The 14,187-nt window shown below is 42.8% G+C and overlaps 1 protein-coding gene and 1 long non-coding RNA gene across 2 annotated transcripts in view; both read left to right on the top strand.

The window, feature by feature from the left end:
* Positions 1-14,187, top strand: part of LOC309695570 (uncharacterized protein) — a 212,766-nt gene that overhangs the window by 1,328 nt on the left and 197,251 nt on the right. The gene's annotated exons all lie outside the window — the stretch shown is intronic.
* Positions 9-7,709, top strand: LOC309695598. Its single transcript, XR_014273185.1, has 4 exons — positions 9-246; positions 7,261-7,402; positions 7,494-7,547; positions 7,628-7,709. It is a non-coding gene; the product is annotated as an uncharacterized lncRNA (long non-coding RNA).

Raw genomic sequence — 14,187 nt, forward strand, 5'->3', positions numbered from 1 at the left:
GAAAAACAAAACTGGGTGTCCTGTGCCACAAAGAGATGTGAAATTCATCCTCAGTTTCAGTGCTTCCACAATCAATCCATCAAAAATGACCAAACATATTGTTGTCTTCTCTGAAAACAGATGGTGGCAGCATCTGAAGAGGATGGGACACATGATAGCAGACCCACACAAGATGAATCTAAAGATGATTCAAAGGATGAAGCAGAACATTTGGGACAAATGATTCACAAAGTGGCCATGGAAAAGGTAAAATTTGTCCTCTGTTTCAGTGCATTCAACAAAATATGTCTTTGTATTCTTCTGCGTCAGATGGTCAGCTCATATGAAATATGCAAGGAGTAAAGGTATTGAAGGTACATGAGTTTAAATACCTGGAGTCAAGCATCCAAAGCAACAAGCAGTGCAAAAGGCCAGGCAGGGGATGGCAGGGCTCAAGATGCTAAGATTTTGTTTGGGAGTGACCAGAATGGAGAAGATTAGAAATGAGTGCATCAGAGAGACAGCTCATGTTGAGCGGTTTGGAGACAAAGTTAGAGAGGCAAAGCTGACATGATTTGGACATATGTAGAAGAGGCATAGTGAATATATTGTTCCATATGGAGTTGCCAGGCAGGAGGGAAAGAGCAAGCCCTTAGAGGGAGTTCAAGGATATAGTGATGGAGGATATAGATAGGGTTGGTATGAACGAGGAGGCGGCTATGGATAGAATAAGATGGAGGCAGATGATCCACTGTAGTGACCCCTAAAGGGAGGAGCCAGAAGAAGAAGAAGAACTCAGCTTATTCGAAGAGGATGGAACATGATGGGAAACCTCCACCAGATAAATTCAAAGACAATTCAGAAAAGATGTGTTTGAGGAAGAGGTGAGTTAGCTGCAGTCCATTTTAGTGAGGTCATGAGGAGGAGTAGAAAGCTGCAGTAAATCTAATGATCGTGCTCGTGTATGTATAATACCAGCAGTGAGTTCTGAGGACTTGGACGGTCCAAAAACTATTTGCTAACAAATCAGCACAGGCACTTATAGTGGTGCACTATTACAAAATGCTTTTACTCACAAATAGGGGGCTAAAGTTCATTCCTTGCAGTTTGATTTGTTTCTAAAACAATCAATACCAACATGAAACTGGTTTATAATTTTTTTCTTGTTCTTGCATTTCTTTTTTTTTTTTTTTTATTAAAGTTTTTGCATCGACTTTTACAAAAGATAAATTGAACAATATGCCGTTTTCTTTTTAAAGAACATAAAGCAATATAAAACATACATTCCCACCTCATGATTATAGCAGTACCAGTGGGTGTACAAACAGAAAAAGGAAAAAGTCCAATCTAATAATACTAGTAACAAACCCAAGGGTACAAGACAACAGTTCCTGAGTGTACAAAGGAGATGTGGAGAGTATCCAGAACCCACACCCCCACACAGACACATAAAAACCAAAACACACAAAAAAAAAAAAAAAAAAAAAAAAAAAAAAAACACAGATGATAAGTGGTCAGCTTAGTGATAGGGATAAGTCAATTCTGTTAGAGAAAACAAAATATGTATAAAGTAGTTAAATAAATACTAGGGCGCAGGCACAATAGAATCCATATACTTAAACTTAGGCCTCTTACTTAAACATAAGATAAGAAAAAAATAAAATATGATAGAGTCTGAGCTGGCTAATTGGGAGCATTGCGAGACCGCAAAGTCTGAACATGGTCAAAAAAGGGTTGCCAGGTCTTAAAAAATTTGGCCGTAGACCCGCGTAGGGTGAATTTAATCTTTTCGAGTTTGCTAAAGTGCAAAACGTCTCTGATCCAGATTTCCCAGGATGGGACGGAAGGGGACTTCCAACATAACAATATTCTGCGTCTTGCCAATAAGGTGAAAAATGCTACCAGATCCGCTTGAGGCGTCGGCAAGGCAACTGAATCAGGAAGAACCCCAAACAAAGCAGTTAAGGGCACAGGTTGGAGGGTTAGCTGGGTGATCTTAGATAAAATCAAGAAAATATTAATCCAGTATTGTTTGAGGGATGAACATGACCAAAACATATGCATTAAAGAGGCAGGTGTTTGATGACAACGGTCGCAATCAGGGCTAAGATTGGGGTATATTTGAGCTAGTCTGGCCTTAGTCCAATGTATACGGTGCAGAATCTTACATTGAATCAGCCCGTGTTTGGCACAGAATGAGGAGCCATGGACCCGGTAAAGAATTTTATCCCAAGAGTCATCCTGAATCACACACCCCAGATCCTGCTCCCATGCCAATTTAATAGCCGAGATTGAAGAATTGCCAAAGGAGCATATTCTCCCATACAAACAGGAGATCAGGCCCTGTAATGAAGGGGGAGGCGATAGAAGGTTATCAAAGTCATGATAAGAAGGTCTAGATGGAAACTGAGAGGATTTCTCCTTAACAAAACTCCGGATTTGTAAATAGCGAAAAAAGTGACTTTTTGGAAGGCCAAATTTCAATGAGAGCTGTTCAAAGGAGGCAAATGTATTCTGAATGTACAGATCAGAAAAAGACCTAATACCCAAAGAGGCCCACAAATAAAAAGCACCATCAGCTAACGAAGGCTGAAAAGAGGGATTTTTCACAATGGGTGATTGAAGGGGAAAAAAGGTCAACTTAAAGTAACGACGAAATTGATACCATATTTTCAAGGTAACTTTGACAATAGAGTTATTATAAGAACCTGCACTCGGAGGCTGCTTTTGGGCATAAATCAGGGCTGGTAAAGAGGCTGAGACACAGGAAGAAGTCTCCAAACTGAGCCAGGCCGGGGCATTATTCGTGTCCTCCCCCTGTAGCCAATACCTGAGAATACGAATATTACATGCCCAATAATAGAACATAAAGTTTGGTAAAGCCATCCCCCCCATCTTTTTCGGTCTTTGAAGATATGTCTTGCGTATTCTGGGGTTTTTTTTGTTCCAGATGAACCCAGATAGAATCTTGTCTAATTTAACAAAAAAGGAAATTGGAATAAATACAGGGACACACTGAAAAAGAAAAGAAAATCTGGGGAGGATATTCATTTTAATTGTATTTATGCGCCCTGCTACAGACAGATGGAGTAGAGACCATCTGTCCAAATCCTGCCTAACTTTCTCCACAAGTGGGTCGAAATTAAGCTTGAAAAGAGCATGAAAATGACTTGTAATTTTAACCCCTAAATATGTGAAGTTGTCTGATACAACTCGAAAAGGCAGTGCTGTGCACTGATATTTCTGTGCAGCAGCATTCAGGGGAAACAGTTCGCTATTAGCAAGATTCAGTTTATAGCCAGAAATAAGGCTAAACTGTTCAAGTATTGAAAGTACCAAAGGGAATGAGGATGCTGGCTCTGAGATATAAAGAAGCAAGTCATCTGCATATAAGGAGACTCTTTGTTCTATACCATTTCTAAAAACCCCGGTGATACCTGGGTTTGATCTTAGCGATATGGCTAGGGGCTCAATTACGATTGCAAATAGCAATGGCGACATAGGACAGCCCTGCCTAGTCCCCCTAAACAGGGGAAAGAAGTCAGAGCATGTGCCATTTGTTTTGACAGCGGCAAGCGGGGAAGTATAAAGAAGTTTCAACCAGGAGATGAATATTTTACCAAAGCCAAATTTATCTAAAACATAAAAGAGGTATCCCCACTCTACCCTGTCAAAAGCCTTCTCAGCATCTAAACTGATCCCAAACTCAGGGCTGTTGGAGTCTGAGGGATTGTAAAGGACATTAAACAAACGTCTAAGGTTAGAGAAGGCGTATCTCCCTTTAATAAAGCCTGTTTGGTCCAGATTGATTAGAGATGGTAAGACTGCTTCTACACGCCTCGCTAGAAGTTTAGCAAGGATTTTATAATCCACATTTAACAAAGAAATGGGACGGTATGAGCCACATTGTAGTGGATCCTTATCCTTTTTTAGGATCAGGGATATAGATGCCTGCAGTAGAGAGGGTGGGAGGGATCCAACTTCCAGTGAGTGCTTATACATATTTATCATGAGCGGAGCCAGTTTAGGCATGAATTTACGATAGAACTCAACCGGAAACCCGTCCTGTCCGGGACACTTAGAACACTGCAGTTTGCTGATAGCTTGCATGATCTCTTCTACAGTTACTGGTCCCTCCAGCTGGAGGCTGTGTGTCTGATCGATTGATGGGAGCTTAAGATGATTGAAAAATGAGTCCAAAGCCTCCGTACTAAATGCACACTCAGACGCATAGAGAGATGAATAAAAGTCTCGAAATTGGTCATTAATTATTCTAGGATCCATAGAGACACCACTTAATGTCTGAATCCGAGGAATGGAGTGTGCAGCTGCTGCACTACGGAGCTGATGAGAGAGCAGTTTACTGGCCTTATCCCCATATTCATACTGGGAGTACTGACATTTCAGCAACATCTCTTCAGCCCGAGCAGAGGACAGGTGATCAAACTCAGTCTGCAAAGACAGCCTATCATTATAGACCTCTGGTGCCGGGCAAACGGCATACAACTCGTCTAATTGCGATATGCGTATTATGAGCTCGGACAATTTTGCTTTCCTTTGGTTTGCCTCAAAACCAGCATAAGATATAATATGTCCCCTGATAAAAGCCTTAAATGTTTCCCACAAAATAGAGGGTGATATTCCGGGTGTAGTATTTGTCTCTATAAATAAGTCTATCTTGGAATTCAGAAATGTGGTGAACTTATCGTCTGACAGCGAGCGTGTATTCAAACGCCATGGAGCTGGCGGAGAACATTGGCCCACTGCCAAATCTAGAGTCAACGGAGCATGATCTGAAATGACAATAGCACTATGAGAGCAAGAGCGAATCTGTGAAGTAAGTCGACTGTCCAGTAGGAAGTAATCAATACGAGTGTATGTATGATGAACAGGGGAGAAAAAGGTGTATTCTCTACGTGTAGGGTTGAGGAAACGCCAGGCATCAATAACAGAGAATTCTTTAAGGAACGTATTAATAATTTTGGAAGAGTTGGATTGCCTACCAGGCTTATTTGAGGATCGATCCAGCGGCCCGAGCCAGCAATTAAAATCGCCACCAAGAACCAAATAGTGGGAAGAGAAATCAGAAATTTTAGTGAAAAGAATACTAAGAAAATTTGGATCGTCCCAATTGGGAGCATAAACATTGGCAAAAATAAATTTAGTGTTCCAAATACTACCACTCACAATAATGAATCTACCATTCTGGTCCACTATAACCTTAGAAGAAACAAATGGCACTGATTTGTGTATTAAAATAGCAGCACCACGAACTTTGGAATTAAATGTAGAGTGATAGAGTTGACCCACCCACCCCTTGCGAAGTCTAAAATGATCTGAAATTTTTAGGTGTGTTTCTTGTAAGAACACAACCTGGGCGCCCAAAAATTGCAAATGATGAAGGACCTTGCTCCTTTTAATAGGTTGGTTCAGGCCTTTACAATTCCAGCTACAGAACTTAAATGAGTAACCTGCTTGTTGATTATTAATATTTAATTGCGGTGCCATATTAAAACATAGGTTGAGAAAAGCCACAGCTGACCAATGAAAAACACGCAAAAAACAAAATCAGTGTACAGAACAGTACAACATAAAAACAAAAAACACCCAAACTTCCCCCTAAATGCTGAAGCATCTTCCCTAACAAGATGCGCGCACCCCTCGCTAAACACACCCCTGAGCACTTCCTCCCAACCATTCGAAGTCCCAGTTGAGTTTAAGCTCCGTGCATTACAAGGCAAAGACAAATCAAGGATTATATGAGAGTATATTAGAACGAGACACATCCTAAAAAAAAAAAAAAAAAAAAAAAAATTATTTCAAAGAAATTAAGCAAGATGGACATATCAGCCCATGGACTAAGACACTTATGTACCCTGAGAGGCTGGGCCCCCCAGGATCTTATTGGCAAAGTCCGTGGCAGACGCAGGATCAGTAAACTTACGTATAACTCCATCTGGAAGTGTCACCCTCAGTTCCGCAGGGTAGAACAGGCAGAACTTGATCCCAGGACAGGAATGCAGAAGGCGCTTGACACCAGTAAACTGTGAACGCTTTTTAGCCACTGCAGGTGTAAAGTCTGGAAAAATGGAAATCCTTCTGCCCTGGTAAAGTAGAGGAGAATTTGCCCCTGCAAGACGTAGCAGCTGTTCCTTGACATGGAAGTAATGGACTCTAATGAGAAGTGGGCGAGGAGGCGTTCCCTCTCTGGGCTTTGACCCAAGGGACCTGTGAACCCGATCTAACAAGGGTGCTTCATTCAGTTTCAGAAGATCTTGCAGGAGATGGGAAATAAACTCCCTAGGGTTGGAAGACTCCAAACCCTCGGGGATGCCAACAAGGCGAATATTGTTACGCCTTGATCTTCCTTCTAGATCCTCACATTTAGCTTGGAGTTGTCTGACCTCCTCCGTTAGGACCTTTACAGCAGATTGAAGAGAAGTCAGGTCGTCACTGCAGGTTGTAGCTGAAAGCTCCAAATCTTTAATGGTAGTCCCTTGAGCATTAACGGTGGCCTGTAGGGTGGTTATAGCAGCTTTAAACTCAGCCTTCACAGATGATATTTCTGACCGCAGTGTATGGGTAACCGTGTCAATCTTGCATTCAAGCTTGTCGCAGATGTCCCGTTTCAGAGCCTCCAATGCTCTGGTAAATGTGGCTTCACCGAGCGGTGCGCCCGCACCCTGCTCGTAGCTGCTCTCTGTGATAGCCGCGTCACGTTGGGATTCGCGGCCCAGCTCCGGGCTCTGAGAACCACCCGCGCCGGCTTGACCCCGTTTTCGACGGTGCTCCCTCTTATCTGCCATTGTACAAAAAGAAAAATGAAGAGCAAATGGTGAGGCTTTTAGTGGGAGAACTTGATTGCCCGGACGCAACTGCTACGGTCACCACAGCCAACCAGGAAAGAAGCTCCTACGGCCTTTCCCAGAAGTTGTCAAAAGTAGGTTTCCCGACCTCAGAGAGTGAAAAAATAAAAAAAATAAATAAACGAGCGGATGCTCGGCGGCAAGAACGGTTATTTAGAGCCTACAGGGCTGATATAGTAAATGCGGATGCGTCTTAAACCAATATTTTTGTCATTGCTTTGCGGAGCCCCGGGAGACACGTCTTCACACCATAGTCTTCTTGCATTTCTGTGTGTTATATGTACAGGACAGAGAAACGGCGATGAGCTCATTACGATTACAGCACCAAATTCCAGTTGTTACATAACAAATCTGAACATTACATCTAGATGAGCTAAAGTAACCTTGTTTTTCTTTGTCAATCATCATTTTTCAGATGCAGCAGGCCTATGTAAGCCAAGACAAAGCAATGACTGTGAATAAGAGTTCAGAAAAAAGGGTGATTCACCAAACCAGATGCTTGAAGAGGCTCACTTTTCATCAATCAACTCTCTTTGAAGACACCATACCCAGATCTGGTAACTGGAAACCAGCAGCTGTAGTAAAAATACACAAGTTCAAAGAACTTTAAGGTGAAGTGGTATTTATTTATTTCTCATTTGGTCTTAGATAACAACAAGAAAGACCAAAGTGGAATGTCATCTGCAGCAATAATAACCTCAGGTAAATATTAACATTATATTGCACAATATGAACAATGTTAAGTTAATGAGTAAGTAAATGATTATTTTCTTAAAATAAAGAACAACTGGAGGAGAAAGAGATACAAGAAGAGTCTCTGGAGAAGATGAAGAGTGAAGACAAAGTAGGAGAGAGAAAAGAAAAAGTACAGCAGGAGCCTCTTAAGAAGATGAAGAGTGAAGCCAAAGTAAGAGAGAGAAAAGAAAAAGTACAGCAGGAGCCTCTGAAGAAGATGAAGAGTGAAGCCAAAGTAAGAGAGAGAAAAGAAAAAGTGCAGCAGGAACCTCTGGAGAAGATGAAGAGTGAAGCCAAAGTAAGAGAGAGAAAAGAAAAAGTGCAGCAGGAGCCTCTGGAGAAGATGAGGAGTGAAGCCAAAGTAGGAAAGAGAAAAGAAAAAGTGCAGCAGGAGCCTCTGGAGAAGATGAGCGGCAAAAGGAAAAGGAAGGAAGAAAAGATACAGGCAGAGCCTCTGGAGAAGATGAAGAGTGAAGCCAAAGTAGGAAAGAGAAAAGAAAAAGTGCAGCAGGAGCCTCTGGAGAAGATGAGCGGCAAAAGGCAAAGGAAGGAAGAAAAGATACAGGCAGAGCCTCTGGAGAAGATGAAGAGTGAAGCCAAAGTAAGAGAGAGAAAAGAAAAAGTACAGCAGGAGCCTCTGGAGAAGATGAGCGGCAAAAGGAAAAGGAAGGAAGAAAAGATACAGGCAGAGCCTCTGGAGAAGATGAAGAGTGAAGCCAAAGTAGGAAAGAGAAAAGAAAAAGTGCAGCAGGAGCCTCTGGAGAAGATGGGCGGCAAAAGGAAAAGGAAGGAAGAAAAGATACAGGCAGAGCCTCTGGAGAAGATGAGCGGCAAAAGGCAAAGGAAGGAAGAAAAGATACAGGCAGAGCCTCTGGAGAAGATGAAGAGTGAAGCCAAAGTAGGAAAGAGAAAAGAAAAAGTGCAGCAGGAACCTCTGGAGAAGATGAAGAGTGAAGCCAAAGTAAGAGAGAGAAAAGAAAAAGTACAGCAGGAGCCTCTGGAGAAGATGAAGAGTGAAGGGGGAAAAAGGACTCTGAAAATAAGGTGCAATTTATTCCATTGCTCCCAGTAAGCCCAAGAAATGCCTTATTTGAGGGCTTTTGCATTGTATTTGTTTTTGAAGATCCCACTTTTTTATTACATAAAAGAGTTGTTAATAAAAAGTGATCATCTAATACTGTGTCCAATGAGTTACTGTCACGTTTATTTTCTGGAATCACAAGTGCTCTCAGACTTGACATTATATATTTCCACCATATGTGAGATCAGTCAAATTAAGAAAGGAGACATGCTTCTTGAAGAAGTAAAAGTCCAAGCTTAAGACATATTTTCAGTATGTAAATGTTGAAGTTTTGGGGTATGTTGTACTATACAGTCAAACCATTTGATGCCATTTGGTCCTATATCTACACAAATTTCAGTTGTAAAATCACAAGGCTAATAAGTTCACATAAACTTCATAACTTAATCAGAATGTACATAGATGTCCTACCACTGGGGGAAAGACCAAGCACCACAATCTACCACATTTTCTGAACCACTTGCTCTCATCCACATAGGGAGCCGCATTGAACTTGTTAATCTAACAAAAGAAAAAGTGACCTCAATTTTGCAGCGGTTTGCAGATTTGTTCTCCCACCTGCCCGACTTTAAATGGTAAATGGCCTGCATTTGTATAGCGCTTTTCTAGTCCTTAAGGACCCCAAAGTACTTTACACTACATTCAGTCATTCACACACTGGCAATGGCAAGCTACATTGCAGCCACAGCTGCCCTGGGGGGCACTGACAGAGGCGAGGCTGCCGGCCACAGGCGCCACCGGGCCCTCTGACCACCACCAGTAGGCAAACATGGGGTTAGTATCTTGCCCAAGTATATTTGGCATGCAGCCAGGAGGCAGCCTGGGATCGAACCACCGACCTTCTGATTAGTGGCTGACCTGCTCTGCCACCTGAGCTACAGCCACCCCAGAAACTTACTTTGCTCAAAGAGCGCTATTTTGAAACACAGCCTGGGGTGATAATGCACTCATAGCCTGACTCGAGCACAACAGGCAAATTGTTCAGAAGAAAATGGGCAAAATGTTGAAACTGGGAGTGATAGAAGAGTAACACATTGTGTAGTGTTTCCTCACTTGTAGGGAACAAAGATCCTATGGAACGCCAGGACTGCCATAATGAATTAATTAAATACACCATTAAATAATTAATTAAATGTGGCAATAATTAATTAAAATCAGAAATAATTAATTACATAAATATTTACGACACATGTAATTAATTAATTATTGACACATTTAATTAATTATTTATTTATTTCACTTGGGTTTTTCTCCACATCACTTGCTGCTTCACCATCTGTAGCTGTAGCGCCACTGTCACCTCATCCGCCTGCAGTCACCCTTCTGCCATCTTCTTCACCGGCTGCTATGTCGCCACCTGGACCTGCCCTGCGTGAGCAGGAGCTCGGCGAGCCGGAGGAGCCCGCGAGGCAGCAAGAGGAGCAGGAGCACCTCAGCGAGCAGGAGCCGGAGCTGGAGCTCAGCGGGCAGGAGCTCGGAGAGCGGGAGAAGCCCGCGCCGCCAGCTGCGCAGCTCAGCGAGCCGGAGCAGCTCAGCGAGCCACCAGCTGAGGAGCCAGCGCCGCTGCAGCTCAGTGAGCCGGAGCAGTGTGTTTGTGTAGATGAAACTACAGGGTTATTTGCTGTGCAGAGAACTGGCCATGGGTTCTCTGTGCCAGTTCACGTTCAGAGGAAAACATGGGGGATGTCTCACAATATCAGATGTGAGCTGGAGGAATGTCAGCAATACCAGTTGCTGGCCCAGCGGAGCGGACTAGGCTTCAGTTTATGTGAGCACCTTCGCTCACTAGATTACTGCCGAGAAACTGTAAAGGAGGTTTTTCTTCAAGAGCACATCGTGATGGAAATGGTGGACCTTAAATTTTTTGGAGAGGCCAAAGCTGCTACATGCATAAAGAGACAGAAAGCTGCCCAGATGGCATATGCTCCACTTTGTGTGAGGGTGGATTTTGGTGGATCCTCAACACAGATCTGTTTGTCTGTATTTGAGCCGGAAATACACAGTTTCTGCCGTCTTGGCAGAATATTTGTGACTTATAATGCTCTGAGGAACACCTGGCATTGTGCTTGTGCAAAGCCTCGAATATCATGTCCTCATAAAAACATAGCTAAATGGCATCTCTTCCAGACACAGAGAGACATCTTCAAATCAACTGTACCACTATCATCAGGCACCCCATCACAGATGACTCAGGAGAGTTCTTCCTTTGAGGACAATGCCGCAGAATTCAACTTGTCCCAGAGCTGAAAGGCTGGCTGAACAGTCAAGTTGTTGAACAGTTCTTTGCAAACATGAGGAAAAGCAATTACTTTTTAAGTAATATGAGTCCATCCACACATGTGTTTTTGATGAGAAATATAACTCATCATTATAACACTGTCACCAACAAGAAACTTCTGGAGAGGCAGCTACGACATGGTCGACTTGGAAAGATCAATATCTCATTGTCAGCACTGGGTCAAGCTGTTGTAGGTAAGTATATGCATTGTCTTATGACCAGAACGCTACCACACAAATACAAATCTTTTTTACACACACACAAATTCTTTTTACACATACAAAACTGATTTACAAGTACAAAATATTTATGACCACATTTTGACCCCTTGGATTTGTTCCTATCTGTGTGTGTATATTCTTTTCTTTGTGTACCTAGCCCCAAAGGTGTGCAATAAACCCAGAGAAACCACAGAAACAGTGTTGAACCCAGCACCTTCAATGTCTGGTGACACTGGTAAAATTTCTTATTTTGAATAGTGATTGTCATATATAGGTGAAATAATAATCTTGCATTCATTATCTTGTTGTAGTTGAGGGCTCATAAACGAATTTGTTACATGCTGTTTCAAATGAATTTCCTTCTATAAATAGTGCTCATTTTTCTTGCATTTGTATGCATTTAATATGCATTCTATGTAGTGTTTTGTCTGAAACCTGTTAAAAGCCCTATAGGACCTCAGGAAAGAGTTGACAACAAGAAAGCCAATACAGGGAGTGCAGAATTATTAGGCAAATGAGTATTTTGTCCACATCATCCTCTTCATGCATGTTGTCTTACTCCAAGCTGTATAGGCTCGAAAGCCTACTACCAATTAAGCATATTAGGTGATGTGCATCTCTGTAATGAGAAGGGGTGTGGTCTAATGACATCAACACCCTATATCAGCTGTGCATAATTATTAGGCAACGTCCTTTCCTTTGGCAAAATGGGTCAAAAGAAGGACTTGACAGGCTCAGAAAAGTCAAAAATAGTGAGATATCTTGCAGAGGGATGCAGCAGTCTCAAAATTGCAAAGCTTCTGAAGCGTGATCATCGAACAATCAAGCGTTTCATTCAAAATAGTCAACAGGGTCGCAAGAAGCGTGTGGAAAAACCAAGGCGCAACATAACTGCCCATGAACTGAGAAAAGTCAAGCGTGCAGCTGCCAAGATGCCACTTGCCACCAGTTTGGCCATATTTCAGAGCTGCAACATCACTGGAGTGCCCAAAAGCGCAAGGTGTGCAATACTCAGAGACATGGCCAAGGTAAGAAAGGCTGAAAGACGACCACCACTGAACAAGACACACAAGCTGAAACGTCAAGACTGGGCCAAGAAATATCTCAAGACTGATTTTTCTAAGGTTTTATGGACTGATGAAATGAGAGTGAGTCTTGATGGGCCAGATGGATGGGCCCGTGGCTGGATTGGTAAAGGGCAGAGAGCTCCAGTCCGACTCAGACGCCAGTGTTACAGGTACCGGGTGGCAGCACCTGTAGACAGCTATATATGTGTCCTGTAAACAGGAAAGAAATGATCAGACAGAGAGACGTGGCTTGCCGTTTCCTGAATACTCCGCCATTATGAGAAAACAGCGCGGAACATGCGCTTCAGGCTGCTAACAACAGGCCAAACCATGGTCTCACACTGCCACCTATTGGTATAAAAATGAAGTGTCCGCTACAAACATCCCAGGGTAGTTACCAAGTTTCCTGTTACAATTACTGTAGTTATTTAGGGCATTTCCAAATGGAAATATCACTTACATTGAAAGTGAAATTACTTAAATTAATTCACATAAATGTGATCACACATTAGTGGGTATCACACACTCCCTGACAAAAACAAAATGGCTCCCAACATTCACAAAATCATGACATTTTTAACTTTTGCTTCTCAAATTCTTATTAACTCTAATCAGTCCAAGAACTAGTTATGAAACAAGCAGTGGGGGTGGTGTGTATGCAGATGGGTTCAGTGATGCGTGATACTGGTATGGTGAGTATGGTATTGGGGTGCAGTACATTGGTGACTGTGACATACACACGGGCGGCACAATTGCCAATGGTGGGTATGGAAATACAGTGTATGATGGTATGGTTGTGGCAGGTAACTGTGGTGCTGTGCGTTCCCCAACTAGATTAACTGCCGCATGTGACTGCACTGAGGGTTTACCCAGTGATTCATAAGTCAGAAACTGTCGTGGCTTCCTGTGACGGGTAGCTCTTCTAATGTCCGTACAAGTATGTCCCGGTGGTTGAACCTGTACGTTAGACTGCAAATGAGTTTCACACTCCTCACCAGACCCTCTGGATTCAGATAGGTTGTCACTACCCACTTCCATTTCTTCCATCTCCTCTCTCAGAGAACATGGCAGGTGTGAGCATTCTCTCCCAGTTTCCTCTTCGAATTGTTCAATGCTGACGGATGGTGAATGCTCAGGCATAGTCAGTATGTCTTCCATCGTCTGCACAGGTGAATGTCCATTTTTTGTGTTTGTTGTCACTCTAATAGGTTCTTTGGTCTGGTATGACTGAGATGCAGGGTGTTGCTCATGGTCCAGGTTCTTTCTCACAGTCCTTTCAACAGGTGCTCTTAGCCAGTACCCCGAGCAATCACTCTCAGAACCGCTGTCAGAGATATCCCACATGTCTGTTTGTCTTTGTGCATCTGCCGATCTTTCCATCCTTCGTCTGTTGCGTGTTGTCTTTCCAATTGCAGGCTTTGCCAGGGGGGGAGTGACTTGAACAGGTAAGTCATTTACAAGTAACAGTAGATTGCGATGCAATGTTCGGGTTCTTTTTGGGTCTCCAGCTTCAGGATGGACTACGTAAACTGGGCTATCTGCTAGCTGCTCTTTTACTATATAAATAGTCCTCTCCCAATATGATCTCAACTTGCCAGGTCCTCCCTGCTCACTGAGGTTTCTGACCAGAACTCTGTCTCCTGGCTGAAGCATGACTCCTTTTGCCTTTTTATCATATGTTATTTTGCCTCTTGCACTAGACTTCTTGCTATTTTCACTAGCAATCCGATAAGCTTCCGACATTCGTTCGGCCCATTTCTTGGCATATCCTGTAGGTGAGTATGTTTCATTTTCCCCCTTCAATCCAAACAGCAGATCGACTGGTAGATGCGGGTGTCGTCCATAGAGGAGATAGAATGGTGAGTAGCCGGTGGACTCATGTCGAGTACAGTTGTACGCATGTACAAGATGTGGGAGGTGGTCTTTCCACTGTACTTTTTCCTTTTCTGTTAATGTTCTC

The sequence above is a fragment of the Aulonocara stuartgranti genome (genome assembly GCF_965226115.1).
Source record: "Aulonocara stuartgranti genome assembly, chromosome: 19".
NCBI classification, from domain to species: Eukaryota; Metazoa; Chordata; class Actinopteri; order Cichliformes; family Cichlidae; genus Aulonocara; species Aulonocara stuartgranti.